Genomic DNA, 21,496 nt, shown 5'->3' with positions numbered 1-21,496 from the left:
ATAAAATTGCTCTCTTTATTTATTTAACTGGAAATTTCATAAATTGTTTTTGTATAAAAAAATATAAACATTGGAATAATCTGAATTAGCAGGATTATATTCTCTAATAGGATATAGAATTTGTATAAGATATTAACTAAATTTTTAATATAAAAAAATTATTTTATTTTTAAGTAATCTTATTATTATTAAAAGAACATGAAATTTTATCTTAACGAAGAGACCTATTTAAAGTAAGTAAAAATTCGTCCAATTTATGCCTATCATACAATTTGATATATAAATAGGTAAAGACTTTTTTAAATTAATAAATAAAGTTCATTTTAAGAAAACATTTAAAAAAAAATTGAATTTGAAGGATTGCTTTTGAAACTGAAAGGGTCAAATGTAGGGGTCCTTGTTTCTGAAAGGGTCAAATGTAGCGGCTGTTTGCTCATCTAGTTTGGCCGAAAATCTGGATTTTGAGTCCTTTAGCTTTAACTGGTGATTTTACTTGTATTGCTAGAAAATGTAAAATGCTTAGCTATTAGCCGAGTTGATCTTAGCTAGCTTATTTTGAATTAGAAATTTTGTTATTTTTTGATAGTGTAAATTGGTTATGTAACAAATGTTAGATCCTAGTTCCTAACTACCACTAATGACAATGATTCTAAATTCTAATAGTCTTCTTTGCTTCTAGAAAATAAAATCTGTCATAAGGAACACAACAAAAAAAAAAAACAAAAAAGAAGATAAAGAGGTTTTTTAGTTCCATATCTTTTTCTAGAATATTAACATACAAACAGTTTAATATTTTATAAAATCCAAATCATTTCATACATGGTTACATCAAACTCAAATTTATATGACACCAGATGCAGATTGACATGGACTAAATTTGTGCATTGCTATGGCTTCCACAGCTTTTAAGCACTGATATTTCAAGTTTCCAGACCCAGAAAAATGAGATCACTTCAGTTCTTGGCCAAACTCATATTTATATACTTCATCTTCTTCAAAAACTGATCAAAATTGGAAAGAAAAAGTGAAAATATTATTAGCTTTCAAAGTTGATCGTTTTGACAAATTAAATAGAGCTCTTGGGAAATGACCATACCTTTCTTCCCTGCCAAAGTTGTTCACTTCAATCATATCATCTTCAAATATATTTGTCTCACACAAATCCATTATCTCAGCTCTTTATTCATGTCAAACACTCTCTCTCCTTCACTCCTTTGCCTTTTAATCTCACTCTTGTTCAAATCTTCAATATCCTCAATAGGCACCCAGCCAGAGCTCAATATTTTGACATTGTAAGTAGGATAATCAGAAAAATCTTCAGGCTCACCTTCCTCACACTCAACCTGTGGCCGGATCAAAAGTTTAAACCCGATATCTCGGCGAAATTCGTCATCGAAGAAATCATTGGTCAAGCAGAGAATGTAAAGGTGATAACCTATGCACATTCTATATGTTCTCCAAGGGATGATGCATCGATTACCATGTTTAACAGACAAATCAAACACCACTGATTTATCAAATCCCCAAGACGCTGTATAAAACAAGAAACATAATGCAATACCCATTAACCTTTGATTCATAAGGCTATCACTTGGGTGTTGAACGGTGCTACAACATTTCCATGTTTTTGATGGACAAAAAAAGATGGAATTTTGGTCCCTGGGATTAGCATTTGAAAGAAGGACAAACCAGCACGACCATCTTGATCTTGGAAACTTGAATATTTGAAGGCATTACAAGTGATTGATATAACATCGGATTCAAATATGTTCAGTGATTTACACCCATATGCATCTAATTCTCTAACACTATGTGGAAGTTTTCTCGGCAGAAACTGAATACGATAGCATCCATTTAGCCTAAGGGATCTAAGCTTGGAAAGTTTATGAATGCTTATTGGGATGTTAACAAATGAGTGACCACTTAGATCCAAATGCATCAGTGATGGGAAGTAGCAAAACAAAGTTTGAGAGAAAGATGTTTCACTTAGACAACAGCCACTCAAGTTTAGATTATTCAGGAAAGGGAGGGTTGAGATAAGAGATGGTAATCCACGAAGGCAATAACAAGAGCCAAGATTCAAGTTCTTGAGGGACTCTAACCTATGAATGGTATCAGGAACACAACCAAGATTTCCACAACCCTCTAAGTTCAAATCTTCAAGGCCAACTAAATTTCCAAGTGATGAAGGTAATTTTCTTATAGGAGTTCTACTTAGAGAAAGCCTTGACAATTTTCTCATGCATTCCCCAAACTCTTGGGGATTTTCAAAACTCTCACAACGCTCAATGGTTAGCTCCTTCAAGGAACTCATCTCCAATTTACCTGGAAGAGTTTTAAGCATTTCGCAGTAGCTCAGATTTAAGTGAACAAGGTTCTTGTGGTGAATGAGGGATATGTGAACCTCGGTTAGGCTAACACAACCTTGAAGATCAAGTGTTTCAAGAACGGGAATTCCAGAAAAATCGGGTGTCTGCTTTAGGTTTCTGGAGCTACTCAAATCCAAGTACTTCAACTTTTCCAAAAACTGATAAAAAAAAACACACACACAAATTCCAAAATATTATAGTCTTTCATAATGTCAATGTGGTAAAATTAAATTTGAAGAGCTCTTGATGAAATGATCTAACCTTTTTTCCATGCCAAATTTGTTCAAGCTTGCTATGTTGCAATTTGATTTCAACAGCTTCATATGGTTGATTTAACAAGCGGAGAGTTTCCAAAGGACAAAAATCCCAATGCAGAACTTTTAATGAACTAGGGAAGTGGTTGAGGCCAATGGGACGTCTCATGTATGATAAATTGAGATATCTTAACTGTGTTGTCTTTGAGAAGGCTTCAATGCTCCAATGTGCTGAGAATGGCTTACTCTGAAACCAATAAAATTTATCATGTCCAAAGCTTAGACCCATACTTTGAATTGCTTCTGTTCCCTGAACAAAATAAACATGACAAATAATAAATTTTACAATCAACTGAGATATCTAAAACATGAATAGAAGGAAACTTGGACATTGATACAACTTGAGGAAATAAAAATGTTTATTTTCATAACAGATCAATCAGTTGTAAAGGAAGTTTCACCTACCAGATCATTTGTCAACACTTGATGAATATCATCTTCAGACCACAACCTGCTCCGCTTGCCAGGGTTACTCGGAGATTCTTCATACACAATATGCCTCCCCATTTCTTGAAGCAAATCATGCATTTCTAACTTATTATCCTGATCCAAAGTTACCAAAGCTTTATCAATCAATGTAACAATTCCACTTCTAATATCACTTCCAACTCCAACATAAAAATCACACATTCTTAATATATGTATTGCTTCATCTTTTTTCATTCCTTTGAAGAAACAAGCAATATCAAGAAAAATATTCTTCTCTGTTGGCATCAAATGATTGTAGCTTATTTTCAATGCATTGAGAACTTCAAAATGTGGAAAGTTCATTATTTCCCTAATGGTACTATGTCAAAAGTCAGCATTTCTTCTATATAGATAGGAACCTAAAACCTCAACTGCCAAAGGAAGACCCTTGGTGTATTTCACAACTTCTTTAGATAAAGAAGAATAGCCTTCTTTAGGTTCAAGTTGTTTAAAGGCTTTCCAACAAAATAGACTATAAGCTTCTTCTTGATCTAACCCTTTAACTTCATAAGTTCCATGGACTCCATGTACATCTAGCACGTGCATATCTCTTGCTGTGATTATTATTCTACTTCCCAGTCCAAACCAATCTTGATTCTCGGCTAAATTCTCTAATTGGCTCACCTCACTTACATCATCAAGGACAAGAAGAACCTTCTTATTGCACAAAGCATTTTTTATTATCTTTTTCCCATCTTCTATGTCGTGAAAATGACTAGTTATGTTTAAAGATGCAAGAAGGTCTCTTTGTAAGTGCAGAAAACCATTTTTTGCTGACAACTCTCTAACATTCCTCATGAGGCAACAAATTTTGAATTCTCCTCGGATGGCTTCGTATACTGTTCTAGCGATTGTTGTCTTACCTATGTCACCCATACCCCATATCCCTACAAAGCGAACATCATTCAACCCGATACCTACGAGTTTAATCACTTCCTCCAACCTTGAAGCAATCCCAACATGATTCTTAGTGCAAGATGGCAATTTTGGAATTAGCTTTCTATGTATATGTTCAGCAATGCTTTCCACAAATCTTGCCTCATGTCTGGAAAATCATACTTATTATTTGTCAACCAAGAAACACTAGCAAAATAGTTTAACCAGATTTTTCGTTATCAAAATTAAGCAAAGATAAAATTTTCTAACATAAAACTATGTAATATAAATATTATAACTTCTTGAACAGTCATTTAGAAAAAAAGTGGGAAAAAAGCTCTTCAGGTGTTAGATGGTTATCAACTTATCACTAAGGACAGAAACTTAACTAATAAAATATTTAGATTTAATATTAGTTTTAACTACCATTAAATTCTTGTTTATACAGTGAAAATTACTAGAAAGCATTTAGATTAACATAGTGAGTGATGGTTTCAGTGGCTAAGAGAAGGGGGGTTGAATCTTAGCCCCTTTTTTTGTTTCTGAACACTTGCTGACCTTTGAGACCAATTCAGGAAACTACTTTTCTTTTTATCTCGTGACTAGCCACGAGAATTTTTCTTTTGTCTCGTCCCCAGCCACGAGACTTTTCTTTTTGTCTCGTCCCTTGACACGAGATATTTTCGGTTTTTGCTCCTGAGCAGTAGAGACAGAAATGGAGTAGAGAAGAGAGAACAATACACCCAGATATATCCTGGTTCAGCTGCTAAGTGCAGTGCAGCCTACATCCAGTCTCCATCACAACAATGATGGAATTTCACTATAATCAATTTGATTACAAACTGTAAAGTGCTAACCCAACTTACAAGGGGATTCTCACAGAATCATAAAACACAACATAAATGAACAAAGGAACTCTAAGACATCTATGGCTTTTTCTTTTAATTTTGCACTCTCTGCCTTTTTCCGCTCTATGGCTTTTTTCATACAAATCTCACTGTTTACCTTTTTCCATGAGACTCAAGACATGACAAAATTAAGCAGAAAAATACTAAACAGAATACATTAAAGGAGAAGAAAATCTGTAAGCTTAGGTAGCTATGAGAATCCTGTGCCTTGTACTCTCACTACTTACTTCTAACTCCTTGCTCCAAACAATGGCTGTTCTCTCTTTTTATAGAAGAGGGAAGCTTCCACATTTGAAACAAAAAACCAAGCTTAACTTCTTCTTCCTTCAAGAAACAGATCCGGTTCGGCCACAGAGAGAGAAGAGATAACCATGCAAAACCCAACATGCAATTACCTCTAGTCCTTCCTTGGTCATCACTCTTCATCAATCCGAGCGCTCCATCCTTGGCTTGCTCTCCAAGATGGATTTCTGGCCCTTGATGCTTCATGATGATGATAACTTCTTCTGCTTCAATCTCTGCCTCTTCCATCACTTCGCCACTCTAGCTACTTCCTGTGGTGGTTGAGCAGTATTAAAGACAAGCCATGCCTCCAAGAATCTCTTCTTTACTGGCCGAATCTTCTTCTACCTTTTTTGGTATGAAGGAGCCAAGATCTTGTCACCATATCTTACCACTCATGGTTCAAAATCTTAACCACAGCATACTTTTTTCTTTTTATGTTTTCTTGCCATCATTGTGATGGTCTTGTAGAGTGTTCTTCCTTCTCTTCGGTAGCTCATTTTTGCTTCCATGGTTTCCTGGTTATTGACCGAAAGAAAGAAAGAAAGAAATGAGAGAGAATGAACAACTTGAAAGGAAAGTAATTAAATGAGTTAATCAATTCAATTGAAAAAGTGCTTTTACTTCCCTTAGAGTAGTGTGTAGCTTTGAGCACATCAATCATGTCATTCCTTTTCTCTCTCATAGTTCCCATGCTATTAATGATATTTGAGTGAATTTGAAATCCATCATGTGGCAAGCTTTGAGATCCGTTAGAGGACATATGGCAAATGATAACATTTGCTTTCTTGATGAGTTATTTTCAGATCAAGCATGGGAAACAATTTTGGGCTTGGAGCATTTGAAACTCATTCTGGCCCAAGTAATTTACTTTCCATTCAGTCATAAGAAGCTAACTTCATATTAATGCTGAATTTTAATCATTGGGCTAGCAGCATTTTCTTTTGTTTCGGCCAAAATCAATTCAGCCAAACTCATCATGTATACTTGCATTAGTCAAGGCTGAGTATAATTGGGCTAGCACCAGAATTTTATTTTCGGCCCAATTAAAAATCTGCAACAAAATTATTAATAATCATATGTTAAATGAAAATCAAATTAATAATTTTGTAATTACATATTTAATAATATTTAGTCATCACAAATATTAATTTAGAGTTTTCCAAACTCATCAATCTCCCCCTTGATGACAAACATTATTAAAATTGAAATGGAAAGAGATTTAAAGATTGAGTAAAGAATACTCCCTTTGTATTTGAATTTCTCCCCCTTTCTAATTGTCACATGGCTCCCCCTTAATATATGCCATTTTTACCAAGGGAAGCACTAACCTGTAACAATTTAATCAAGTTTCAAGTAGCAATGTTATTCAACATGTTTATTTTGAAATGTTGAATGCTTGATTTATGAGCAGAGTGTGATGACAATCAAAACTCATTTGTTATCATAAATTGATTTTCTACTCAAACTTTATACACATCAAAAAATTTGTTCAAAAAGATTTTTCAAATATTTCCCAATCAAGATATCATAGCACATTATAAAGGTAAGGAAAATATTTTTGAAACACACATGATCACATCAAAACATGACAGTTAGTTTAAAGGAACTGCCAAAAATATTATCAACCCAGTATGTTCACCAAAACAATCAGAATCTATAGAAGCATGCATATTTTCAGCAAGATAACTCAACAACTAGGCATTTATCAAAACACATGCATTTCAAAACTAAATGCATTTCCAGCAGCAGTGATCATAGTGAATCAATTATTATCAACATAACATGCATAATAACATGTGTTCTTTTAACAAGGGTGATCATGAATTTTCAAACGAAAATTTCATCCCCTATTTTCCACCTCTGTTTTTCAGATTTCAATTTTCAGCTTTTCTCCCCCTTTTGTCATCAAAGGGGCACCTGCAAGAACATAGGAAGCAGAATATGCAAAACGTAACCCAAAATATAATCTAACAGTGTTCACAGTATTTCAGAGTTATGCTACTAGTAGTATCCAACAAAAATACAGAAACAAATTTGAGCCAAATTGTGCCAATATCAAACAGTAATAGAAGTTTAATCATCAGAGAGATTAAAGTCCGAATCCTGAGCCTCTGCCTCACTATCCACTTCATCATCAAGGCTCTCCATCATTAGGCTAACCCTCTCCTTGCATTTCTTCCAGGCTGACTCATTCTCATATGACAGTTTGTGAGCAGACTTGTGAAATTGAACCATGAGTTCGGACATGTTGGAGAATTCTGTGAGAATGCCTCTAAGAGAATGGGTTTCCTTTGAGGATTCTGGCCGGCTCTCAAAGTCATCATCAGAGGCCACAGATTTCTTTCCCTTTTTAACAGCGCCGCCTCCTTTAATCATTGACACTTTGTTTTCCACTGCCTCATTCAAAAGGTCAATCTTAAAAATTCAAAGATACTGGTTAAGAACATACCATAGGGCAGATTTGCCTTTTTGGTGCTCTTTACCGAATCCCACATATGACGGATCATAAGATAACCAAAAGAAATTGGAGTAGATGTAACAAGTGCAAAAATGATTAGGGAATCAGAAAGTGTTACTCTGTTGTGAGAACCGCTCTGAGGGGTCAGAATGTGTGTGATAATCCTGTGAAGCAGAGAGTTGGTTGGTCCGAGAGCTTTATGTGTAGGGGTAGTGCCATCCAAGCCAGAGAGATTCTCACAGATGTGTTGTAAAACAACCTTGTAAGTGACACCGACTTGTGAGTCCCACCTTTCGGCCATGTATGCTCGCGGCCCTTCTTCCTTGTAGCCTAAGGCCGTTCTAATGGTAGCGGTATCAAGAGTAATGTGAACTCGCTTCACATATAAATGTATGGTACCATCTATGAGTCTCATGTTGGCGTAGAATTCTCGGACTAACCCTGGGTAAACTGGCTTCTGGATGTGAAGCAGAGGAGTCCATTGAAGCAGTTCAAAGAGAGGAGACACGTTTATCCCCTTGCTGGTCAGAGAGTCAAGTTTGACGAGGTAAGTGGCACAGAGATGACGCTTTTCTAGGACCTCTTTGTGGAATTCATAGGAAGCATAGGAATTGAATCTGGCAGGGTCAAAATAAGAATGTGTTTTGCCAAACTTGTTCTTGAACTCCAAGGATTCCAAGTTTGAGGGTTCCTTGGTGTCGTGTAGAGCGAAGCCCTTCGTCTTCTGAGCACTCTTCCCGGGTGTGGTTTTCTTTTGTGGTGATGGTGGTGGAGATGGGATAGGTGATGTGTGAGACTCTTCTTCTTCTTCCATGGGAACTTTGTCTTTCTTCTTCCTTGAGGAGGTTTTTGTGGCAAAGACCTTTCTTCTCATGGTGTCGGTTTGCTTTGAGGGAGGTGAAGGAGAGGATTATGAGGTAGAGTGAATATGAATGTGTGTGTGAGATTGTGGTGTGGTCGGTTTTGAAGAGAATAGAAGTCTTTCAATTTTCCTGGGAGCAGTTTTCTTTTTCATGGTAGGGAGAATAGAGAAGTTGAATATGAAAGGGTGAGTAAGGCTGAAAGGAGTGAGGGAGGAGGGAGGTTAGTGGTGCAATAAATGTGGAGTGAAGAGAGAGAGAGGAAGGGGATTAAATGACCATTAAGTGGCGGTTAATAACCAAGGAGGTTTCAAAAACTGAACAAGGGAGTTTCCTTGAATCAAGGGATTAGTTGGGAGGAAAGATTTGATTTGACAACATGCTTCTTCCAACAAGATTTGATAAGACCACCAAGAGATTTAGTGATTTTATTTTTCAAAATGATGAGGAACTTTCAAAACCGTCATGGTGGGATCAAAGAATTTTGGTGGGGCCCATAAAACTTGAATTCTGCGTTGCCTCCCCCTTTAACATAGCTCCTTCATCATTCCTACATTTTTATCTCGTCCAAACCTACGAGACAAAACTGAACAGAATCATCTTTTCACAGATTATCAATGAAACTTAAATCAAACATTCCTAAACTTTTTCTCAATGTACAGAATCTGTCTTCATAGAGGGGTTTTGTAAAAATATCAGCAATTTGATCTTCAGATTTTACAAATTGAATATCAATAGTACCCTTTTGCACATGTTCTCTAATGAAATGATATTTTATCTCAATGTGCTTGGTTCTTGAGTGCAGAACAGGATTTTTTGAAATGTTTATAGCACTCATATTATCACAAAATAAGGATATACTATTGATTTTTAATTTGTAATCTTCCAATTGTGTTTTTAACCAAATTAATTGAGAGCAACATGCAGATGCGGATATGTATTCTGCTTCAGCTGTGGATAGAGCCACTGTGGCTTGCTTTTTGCTTGACCACATATTGAGTGAGCTTCCAAGGAAGCAACACATGTCAGATGTGCTTCGTCTATCCACTCTATCTCCCACATAATCTGCATCACAAAACCCTACTGCACAAAAGTCATCAGATTTAGGATACCATAGCCCATAATTACAAGTTCCCTTAATGTATCTAATGATGCTTTTAACAGCCGTAAGATGGGATTCTTTTGAGTGAGATTGAAACCTTGAGCATACACCCACACTTTGAACAATATCCGGTCTAGAGGAGGTAAGGTACATGAGTGAACCTATCATTCCTCTATACCTTGTTCATCCACATCTTGGCCATCATCATCCTTTTCAAGTTTTGTGTTAGGATGCATTGGTGTACCCATTGATTTGGAATTTTCAAGGCCAAACTTTTTGATAAACTCTTTTGCATACTTTCCTTGGTGAATAAAAGTACCACTAGGAGTTTGTTTAATTTGGAGGCCAAGAAAGAAAGTAAGCTCTCCCATTAAGCTCATCTCAAACTCACTAGTCATGAGTTTTCCAAACTCTTCACACAAGGATACATTGGCCGATCCAAATACAATGTCATCAACATAAAATTGAACAAGGAGTATATCATCATTAGATGCTTTAATAAATAAAGTAGTGTCGGTGGTACCCCTTTGAAATTGATTTTTCAACAAGAAGGCACTAAGTCTTTCATACCAAGCTCTTGGAGCTTGTCTAAGGCCATAAAGATCCTTAGTTAATTTCAAAACATGATTTGGAAACTTTTTATCCTCAAATCCGGGGGGTTGAGCCACATACACTTCTCTATCAATAAATCCATTAAGGAAAGCACATTTAACATCCATTTGAAACATTTTGAAACCCTTATGGGCAGCATAGGCAAGAAGCAACCTAATTGCTTCCATTCTAGCTACCGGAGCAAAAGACTCATCAAAATCTATTCCCTCTTCTTGATCGTAACCTTGGGCCACTAATCTAGCCTTGTTACGAACAACTTGTCCATCCTCACCAAGTTTATTTTTAAATACCCATTTAGTACCCGTTACTTTCTTACCATCCGGATGGGGTACTAGTGTCCAAACCTCATTCTTGTCAAATTGAGCAAGCTCTTCTTGCATTGCTTTAACCCATGATGGGTCTTCAAGAGCTTGTTGAACATTGTTGGGCTCGATTTGTGACAAGAGAGCAAGATTGCTAGGTTTGGTTTGCCTTTTGGTGGAGGATCTTGTGGTTACACCTTGAGAGGGATCACCAATGATGAAGTCATGAGGATAACCCCTCATAGACTTCCATTCTCTAGGTTTTCAGACAGGTGTTGAGCTTTGATGAGCTTCTGTTGGTCTCACTGTTTCAGCTTTTCGTGCCTGCTCAGGAGACAAAATGGAAATGTCTCCTTCAATCTGACGAGACAAAACTGGGCTGCCAGAACCTTCATTCTTGACAGATTTGGGATTTTCTTTGCTTGTTCCAACTTCTTCACCATCTGAATCATTGTCTATCACAGTATTAGAAATTAAGTTAGAATCACAAAAGGTAACATGTATGGATTCCTCTATAGTTCTATGCTCTTTAAGATAAACTCTATATGCCTTGCTTGTGGTGGAATATCCAACAAACATTCCGTCATAGGATTTTGGATCAAACTTTCCAAGGTTTTCCTTATTATTGAGTACAAAGCATTTGCATCCAAAAACATGAAAGTACTTAAGATTTGGAGGGGTTCATTTCCATAGCTCATAAGGGGTTTTCTTTAACCCTTTTCTAATGATTGTTCTATTCAAAATATAACATGCTGTGTTCACAGCTTCAGCCCATAGAAATTTAGGAATCTCATTATCACATAGCATAGCCCTAGTCATCTCTTGAAGGCTTTTATTCCTTCTTTCAACCACCCCATTTTGTTGAGGGGTTCTAGGACATGAAAAATTATGAGAAATTCCTAAGTCATCACAGAATTTTTCAAAATCTTGATTTTCAAATTCTCTTCTGTGATCACTTCTCAAATGGGCAATTTTCAAATCCTTTTCATTTTGAATTTTCTTGAAAAGAGTGGAAAATGCATGAAAAGCATCATTCTTATGAGCAAGGAAGAGTACCCAACCAAATCTAGAGTAATCATCTACCACCACAAGACCATAGTGTTTACCTCCTAAAGTTTGAGTTCTAGTAGGACAAAAAAGATCAATATGTAACATCTCCAATAGCCTTTTGGTTGAGATTCCATCTTTTGATTTAAAAGAGGATTTTACTTGTTTGCCCAATTGGCAAGCATCACAAGTAAGATCCTTATCAAACTTGATGTTTGGAATTCCTCTTACCAAATTCTTTTTGACTAGCTTAGAAATTTGATACATGCTAGCATGTCCCAACTTTCTATGCCAAAGCCATTTTTCAGATTCAAGAGATGTAAAGCATGTTACATTTTGTTCCTTTAAATCCTCAAGAGTTAATCCATATATATTGTTACATCTTTTGGCTTCAAATAAAATATCCCCAATTTTCTCACAAACAACTAAGCAAACAAACTTCTTAAAAATAACTTCAAAACCTAAATCACACAATTGACTAACACTAAGTAAATTATGCTTCAAGCCATGTACAAGAAGGATATCATTTATACAAGATGAGAAATTTTTACCAACTTTCCCAACAACCACTATTTTCCCTTTTGCATCATCACCAAAAGTGACAAGTCCTCCATCATATTCATCCATCTTTATGAAGAAGGTTGTCTTTCCGGTCATATGCCTAGAACATCCGCTGTCCATATACCACATATTCTCCTTTCGTTTGGATGCTAGGCACACCTATAAAACAAGCTTAGGTGACCTTAGGTATCCAAATCTTCTTGGATCCTTTTACGTTAAACCATCTCCTATGTCCTAAGCCATTGTAATCAAAAACAACTTTATAAACCTTTTCACCAATCATTCTTTCACCAAAAAAACATTGAATAGGAAAGTGTCCATTTCGATTGCATAATCTACAAAACCTTGGAGTTGCTGTTTTGTTAAAGTAGGTGGGGTCTTGAAATTTTGTATCATTAGAGGATGAAGCAATGTTTTCAAAATGAGATTTTTCAGATTTATAAAATCCCAACCCAGCTTTATCATAAAGAGGTTTTTGACTAGCCAAAATTTGATTAAGATTTTCAGAACTTTGAGTGAACTTGGCTAGGTCTTCCTTAAGTCTTTTAACCTCTTTAAGCAACTCTTCATTTCTTTTAAAACAGTCTACATATGCAAGAATGGAATGATCACTTTCACAACTCCTGGTTTGGGCTCTTAACTGCTTATTTTCTTCAACAAGATCACAAGCAGTTTCGGCCTCTCTCACTTTTTCTTTAAGAAAACTGTTTTCAGCTTTAAGAATGGTGATTTGTTGTTCAAGTTCTTGATTTTCCAGCAGAAAACATCTTATTTTTTTAGAAAGGTGGTCTATCATAAGATGAAGATCTTCAGTGTTAGGGTTATGAAAGACTACCTGATCAATGTGATCTGCCATAAGACATGGTTGTGACTTGGTCTCGATTTCTTCATCATCATCATCTGAGTCATTTTCCAAGTCTTCCCATGAAGCCATCAGTCCTTTCTTCCTTCCTCTTTTTGGTTTCTCCTCCTTTTTTAATTTTGGACAGTCAGATTTGAAATGCCCCATTTCCTTGCAGTTGTAACAAGTTACTTTGCTAAGGCCTTTGAGCTTCACCATTTTCCTGAATTTTTTTGCAAACAATACAAATTCATTTTCAGATGAGTTATCACTGGATTCATCATCCAGAGGGTTAGTGACAGAAGAAAAAGCTATTCCTTTCTTTTTTGAATCTTTTTTCAAGTAGGTGTTTTCAAAAGCAAGTAAATTTCCTCTCAAATCATCATAGGTCATAGAGTCAAGACCACTACTCTCAGAGATAATTAAAGCTTTTGTTTCCCACTCTTTTGTGAGACATCTCAACACTCTTCTCACTAGCACAGATTCAGGATACTTGATTCCCATAGCATCCAAGCCAACAATGATGGCGTTGAAGCGTTCAAACATCTCATCAATAGATTCTCCTTCCTTCATTGCAAACATTTCGTACTCTCTGTTTAACATATCAATCCTGGTCTTTTTCACAATGGTTGTTCCTTCATGAGTGACTAGGAGTTTATCCCAGATTTCCTTTGCTGTTGTGCAACGTGATACCCGTCGGTACTCCTCAAAGCTGATAGCACAGTTGAGCAGATTGATGGCCTTGGCGTTGAGCTCCACCTTTTTTCTATCTTCATCCGTCCAACTTGCTTCAGGTTTAAGAGAAACAACTCCTTCAGCACTTGTAACAGTTGGATATTGAGGCCCTTCCTGGATGATCTTCCAAAGTCTGTAATCCACTGCTTGTACAAATATCTTCATCCTCTCCTTTCAATAGGTATAATTTTTCCCATTGAAAAGAGGAGGTCTGTTGCTTGATTGTCCCTCGGTCAGGTTGTAGCCCACCACATTCGAGCCACTTTTTTCTGCCATGAGGATCTTTACTCCAAGCTGCAAAGCTTGATCTCTTTGAGACCAAGCTCTGATACCAATTGATGGTTTCAGTGGCTAAGAGAAGGGGGGTTGAATCTTAGCCCCTTTTTTTGCTTCTGAACACTTGCTGACCTTTGAGACCAATTCAGGAAACTTCTTTTCTTTTTATCTCGTGACTAGCCATGAGACTTTTTCTTTTGTCTCGTCTCCAGCCACAAGACTTTTCTTTTTGTCTCGTCCCTTGACACGAGATATTTTTTATTTTTGCTCCTGAGCAGTAGAGACAGAAATGGAGTAGAGAAGAGAGAACAATACACCCAGATATATCTGGTTCAGCTGCTAAGTGCAGTGCAGCCTACATCCAGTCTTTATCACAACAATGATGGAATTTCACTATAATCAATCTGATTACAAACTGTAAAGTGCTAACCCAACTTACAAGGGGATTCCCACAGAATCATTAAACACAACATAGATGAACAAAGGAACTCTAAGACATCTATGGCTTTTTCTTTTAATTTTGCACTCTCTGCCTTTTTCTGCTCTATGGCTTTTTTCATACAAACCTCACTATTTGTCTTTTTTCATGAGACTCAAGACATGACAAAATTAAACAGAAAAATACTAAACAGAATACATTGAAGGAGAAGAAAATCTGTAAGCTTAGGTAGCTATAAGAATCCTGTGCCTTGCACTCTCACTGCTTACTTCTAACTCCTTGCTCCAAACAGTGGCTGTTCTCTCTTTTTATAGAAGAGGGAAGCTTCCACATTTGAAACAAAAAACCAAGCTTAACTTCTTCTTCCTTCAAGAAACAGATCCGGTTCGGCCACACAGAGAGAGAAGAGATAACCATGCAAAACCCAACATGCAATTACCTCTAGTCCTTCCTTGGTCATCACTCTTCATCAATCCGAGCGCTCCATCCTTGGCTTGCTCTCCAAGATGGATTTCTGGCCCTTGATGCTTCATGATGATGATAACTTCTTCTGCTTCAATCTCTGCCTCTTCCATCACTTCGCCACTCTAGCTACTTCCTGTGGTGGTTGAGCAGTATCAAAGACAAGCCATGCCTCCAAGAATCTCTTCTTTACTGGCCGAATCTTCTTCTACCTTTTTTGGTATGAAGGAGCCAAGATCTTGTCACCATATCTTACCACTCATGGTTCAAAATCTTAGCCACAGCATACTTTTTCCTTTTTATGTTTTCTTGCCATCATTGTGATGGTCTTGTAGAGTGTTCTTCCTTCTCTTCGGTAGCTCATTTTTGCTTCCATGGTTTCCTAGTTATTGACCGAAAGAAAGAAAGAAAGAGATGAGAGAGAATGAACAACTTTAAAGGAAAGTAATTAAATGAGTTAATCAATTCAATTGAAAAAGTGCTTTTACTTCCCTTAGAGTAGCTGTAGCTTTGAGCACATCAATCATGTCACTCCTTTTCTCTCTCATAGTTCCCATGCTATTAATGATATTTGAGTGAATTTGAAATCCATCATGTGGCAAGCTTTGAGATCCGTTAGAGGACATATGGCAAATGATAACATTTGCTTTCCTGATGAGTTATTTTCGGATCAAGCATGGGAAACAATTTCGGGCTTGAAGCATTTGAAACTCATTCTGGCCCAAGTAATTTACTTTCCATTCAGCCATAAGAAGCTAACTTCATATTAATGCTGAATTTTAATCATTGGGCTAGCAGCATTTTCTTTTGTTTCGGCCCAAAATCAATTCAGCCAAACTCATCATGTATACTTGCATTAGTCAAGGCTGAGTATAATTGGGCTAGCACCAGAATTTTATTTTCGGCCCAATTAAAAATTTGCAACAAAATTATTAATAATCATATGTTAAATGAAAATCAAATTAATAATTTTGTAATTACATATTTAATAATGTTTAGTTATCACAAATATTAATTTAGAGTTTTCCAAACCCATCAGTCAGCAAAAATAAATGAAGAACTACTTACTGATGTTTGGGGTCGCAACCCGAATAACTAGCAATTTGTGTCATAGCATCTCTCCATCTTCTAACCGTCTCACTGCCTTCACCAAATCTGTGTTCATGTTTTCTGAAAGCTTCAGCAAAAGTTCCTTTTTGGTACCTCACATTAGAAGGCTCAACACCATAGAACACAGGCACAATCTCTAGCCCCAAGTTATGTTTGCATTCAAGAATCTTCAGGAGCTCATCCAAGCACCAGGTGGAGGATGCACAGTTTGGGGAGAGAACAATAATGGCAAACATAGATTCTTCAATAGCTTTGACAAGTTCATGTGAAATAACGTCACCTCTCTCAAGATCTTTGTCATCTCTGAAAGCTGTGATTCCCTTCCTTTCGAGCGAGGCAGATAAATGATCAGTGAAACCTTTGCGAGTGTCTTCACTCCTGAAACTCAAGAACACGTGATACGTCCATGTTCTTGGTGAAAGAGTAGAGGAAGAAGAGATTTCAATGACAGCAGATGCCATATATATGGTGAACTATGCCACTACAAGGTTGCAAATTTGTAATAACATGTTCTGTTGTGGTGTGTGTATAAGTATAGGATTGATGCAATGCTGCTTCAATTCAAGCAGTGTTCTGTGAAAACAGGAAAGTGAGTGGAAGCTGCTTGTGTAACTTGTATCAACATAAGGCTTTGCTTTGTTGACTTGTCTGGAAAAGACAAAAAGGTGAACTGGTCATTGCCTGGAAATGATATAACATTTTACTATTTTCATGTGTGTGTTTTTGAGTAAATGGATGTGTTAATCAATAACTATATGAGACTGATTATAATTTATAGTTAGCGTTAAAGAAAATAAAATATTCTCTGCAGATACTTGGATATTTTGCACTTTGGTTATATTATTTATGAAATTTGTTTATAAACATGAATCATATTTGATTATATAACTTATAAATTAAGTTTGATTATAGATTTGAACATAAGACTACTACTTTCTTATACAAGTGACATGATTTACGGCTGATTTTTGGATCATATGGTTGTAATATAATAATAATAATAATAATTTTAAGATATATTTTCCCCCTATTACTACTATTAAAAGTTGTGTAAAAAAGCAAGAAAACTTCGTATAAAAAGTGTCTTCATCGATGCCATCAGAAGCCAAGTAGAAATTATTATGGTTGGACGCTGATGAACACGAAAATAAAGTAAATGGAGCCTACATGTCCAATATCTAATTGACGAGTGACGTCAAATATAGCATCCTTTTTCCTCTTGGCAAGATCATTGTTGTTTCACATTTCCAACTCCCAACACTTGTGTCTTCAATTACCTAAAAACAATGAGTTGAAGGCCGTGAAGTGAAACGATTTTGCAACCACTGAATGGAAGCACATGCAAAGCAGATATCCTTTGAAGAAAAAATTTAATTGGATCCAAGTAATTATGTTTGTTATCGGTTAGTTAATTATCAGTAGTAGGAAATCTTTTATGAAGTAAGCAGCATGTATATAACCACCCTCCATTTCAGAAATGAATGAGAAAATCATACTCACTTCTCATGATTCACCTTCTCTAGTCTAAGTAACTAGTGCACTAACAACGTAAATGAGAAAGTAGCGATAGCAGAATCAATAAGTTCTACTATGAATGTTGAGCTATCAGAATTCAGAAGCATAACTAATATATACAAATGGATTGCTCATGCTTTTACAATAAAAGACATATTATAAGATGTGTATTAAGAAGTCAAAAGTGACATAAAGAACAACTAATAGCAGCCCAAAACATATATACACCCTTCACTTGCTGTGTTTGTGCTGGAGATTTTTACATTTCTTTCTGGGTTCATATCCCAGCTGGATGGATGCAATGAGGTGTGTCAAAAGCTTCAGATCTGGGGAACCATTTAGCTGAAGAGATCTAGGCTTGGTAATGATACATGTAAGTATGTAACATATTGAGAAACCTGTGCCAAGAACTATGAGAACTAAGTGCCGTGGGAACTGGGACGCAAAGGGAAGAGAGGTAAGAGTTCAAATGGGTCAGAGCTATGAGAAGTTGACAACTAAGTGCTGTGGCAGCACGCTCTTCCTCTTGTTCATAGTGGAGGGGCAACCACTAGCATCTTATTCCTAGAAGCTGGAGAATGTGAGATCATGTCCATATTCAGTTCAAAGAGTTGCTTTTCTTTTCCCTGTTTGGGATTTTCTTTTCTTAAAATCTTGAATGTGTTGCTTGCACACCCAACGTGCACTCCTTTGTCTTTCAATCTCACTTTTGTTCAAATCTACTATATCCTCAATAGGCACCCAGCCAGTGCTCAATATTTTTGGCATGAAAACAAGGATAATCAGAAAATATTCAGGTTCACCTTAGCTGACCTGTTCCTGCAGCCGAATCAAAGGTTTAAACCCCATATATCGGCGATATTTGTTGTCATTGAAGTAATCATTGGTGAAGCAGAGAATGTAAAGGTGATAAGCTTTGCACATTCTATATGTTCTCCAAGGGATGATGCATCAATTACCATGTCTAGCAGAATAAATTAAAAACCACTGATTTATCAAATTCTCAAGACACTGTATAAAACAAGAAACATAATGCAATACCCATAAACCTTTGATTCATATGGCAATTAAACTTTAGTAATCAAAGTTCTAATGAGGTACATCAAAGACATAACCCATAGAACTAGACAACATATAGGTTATTCTTTATCAATAATCACAGATCAAAACAACTCGAAACTTACAATTAAGTTCGCATTGGTACTCTCCATGGCCTGCAGATTTTCTCCTTCCCTCTGTAATGAATCTGAATCTGTGTTGTTATTCTTGCCAAATTTCACCCTATGCTTGCCAAACAAGTTCTATGCTGCAACAATGAAAAATTTAAACCATTGTTAATCTCAAGCGCCATCTTCCTAAACACCCTCCAAAACCCAACAAAAAAATTTTATTATAATTTATAACCTCATTGCAACAATTTACACATGAAACTAAGATTAAAATATTTTTTGCAGGATATTAAAAAAAATAGAAAAGCTATCACACATGAACTCAAATACAACCTCAAAAATAAAACACAACTTCAAATACTAATATTAACACAGTCGCACATATCCAGTAATCACATAACACAAACTCTCCTTTTATTTTTCCTAAATATTGAAAGAGAAAGAATTACAAAATAAAATACAACTTCAAATACTAATATTATATAAACTCCAGATTTTGGGTTCACATGGCTGTTGGATAGATGCAATGAGGTCTCTGAAAAGCTTCAAATCTGGGGAACCATTTAGCTGAAGAGATCTAATGTAATAAAATTTGATAAGGTCTACCTTCTTTCCATCCCATAACTGTACAATTTTGGTATAAGTCAAATCAATTTCAACAAGTTCATATTGTTGATTTGTAAAGGGTAGAGTTTCCATTGGACAACCTTTCCAGTGCAAAACCTTTAATGTACAAGGAATATTGCAGAGAATGGGAACTTTCACGCCATCTAAAATGAGAAGCTTTAGCTTGAACATATTTGAGAAAGATAAATCTCTTATATCCAAATCTGTCCACTTCATGTAAGGTAAAACGATGCCATGAGTTGCTTCAAATTCCTACATAGAATATTTATTCATTATGGGTTCTTATTTTAATTCTATACATCATACAATCCTAAAAATATGGCACATACCTTGTTTTGTGCAAGGACACGATCAACATCTTCATAAGACCACAATCTATTACGCTTGCTTTACAATATGTTTGCCCATATCTTCAAGAAGGTCATGCATCCTGAGTATATCGCCACACTCATCGTCATTTGTTCTGGAGAGCAAAGATTTATCTATTAAAGTAGCAATGCCAATTTCTCAGCATGATAACCACACCCGTTTAATATATTTGTCACATTCTCTAAATATTCTCCTTTGAAAAAGCAAGCAATATCTAAAAAAATATTCTTTTCCAAATGATCTAAACCATCATAACTTATTTTCAATGTATTAAAAATTTTGTTATGTGGACAGCTCTTTATTTTTTCAATAGCGCCAAACATGAATGGTTTGTCCACAAAGGTGAGAACCCAATACTACAAGTGCCAATGGAAGGCCATTACAATAGGTTTTGGCCTTCTAAAAGCATTCAAATAAAAGAGTTCAAGTGCTTCATTTTGCTCCAACCCTTCAACCTTACAAATTCTATTCACGGCTCCATGCACTTCTAGTACATGTGTATCTCTAGTTGTGATTATTATTATGCTTCCAGGACCAAACCAGTCTTGTTCACCAGCCAAATTTTCCAATTGGCCTTCCTCGTCTACATCATCGAGAACTAGAAGGACATTCTTACGGCGTAAAGAGTCACGAATAATCCCTTTTCCCTTAAACTCGTCATTGAAAGTACCTGAATTTATGTTCATGCTAGCAAGAAGTTGCTTCTGTATTTGAACAATACCTCTTTTCTCACGTGTCTCTCTTACATTGACAAGAAAGCAACTAGCTTTAAATTCACTTCGAATGGTTTCATAGACTCTTCTAGCAATAGTTGTCTTAAAACAACAAGCAATATCTAAAAAGACATTCTTTTCCATGAAATCTAAACTGTCATGACTTATTCTCTTCAACACGAATGCTCTTTACTATTTGAATAGCACTATTTCAATACGATGGCAATACTTCAAGTGCCAATGGAAGACCACCAATATATTTGACCACTTCTATGGATAAACTCAAATACCCTTGGACGGGTTTTTATTGTTTCAAAGCTTTTAAACAAAAGAGATCAAATTTAAAACCAATAAAGTCATTAAGTAATCGACCACTTAGTTTTTGTTTTCTTGAATGTTTTTTCTTTATTAAGTAATCGACCACTTACTCTGATGCATAGGTAGGAGGAACCAGGGAATGATGCACAAATTCTGTAACTATACTTGTAAGGAAGTAAATTGATATACTTGTGACATATTTTTCAGGAATTAGACTAATGTGACATATTTTTCAGGGGACTAAATTGATATACTTGTAAGGAAGTAAAGAAGGTACAAAATATAGAGTGGTCATCTCCATCAGTAGGGTCAACAACTTCCAAAGTTTGTGACGTAGAAAGAGAATTGGAAACCCTACCAAGCCAAATCCTTGCCCATGCTACCAATGTACACTATGGTGCAAGACCTGACCTAAGAATGGGCAATTTGCTATTATTTTGTAAAATATAACACTAATTACCTTTATAAATATATCACTAACCTCAAGTGAAGGGCATTTTATTTTAAACTATAGCCTAGAGACACCAAGGGAATGGAATCTAATTTGGTTGAATAGGTTACACACTCACACATACCACACCCAGACACACATGATATCCCCTTTTTTGGTCAAGTTAGCACATGATGAAGCTCGAACCTGAGACCTCTTTAGTAGGAAAGGGAACTTGTGCCACTTGAGCTAAGGCTCATTGGTGCTTTAACTGGTGATTTAACCATTAGCAAGAGTTGATCTTAGCTAGCTTATTTTGAGTTAGAATTT

General features: G+C 36.1%; 1 pseudogene; it reads right to left on the bottom strand.

Annotated features, from left to right (window-relative positions):
- Positions 1-995: 995 nt before the first annotated feature.
- LOC130976281 (disease resistance protein RUN1-like) lies at positions 996-16,669 on the bottom strand (annotated as a pseudogene).
- Positions 16,670-21,496: the final 4,827 nt, after the last annotated feature.

Source organism: Arachis stenosperma, chromosome 4, assembly GCF_014773155.1.
Source record: "Arachis stenosperma cultivar V10309 chromosome 4, arast.V10309.gnm1.PFL2, whole genome shotgun sequence".
NCBI lineage: Eukaryota > Viridiplantae > Streptophyta > Magnoliopsida > Fabales > Fabaceae > Arachis > Arachis stenosperma.
Note: the sequence above shows the minus strand (reverse complement) of the source record. Positions and strands in the feature narration are given on the sequence as shown.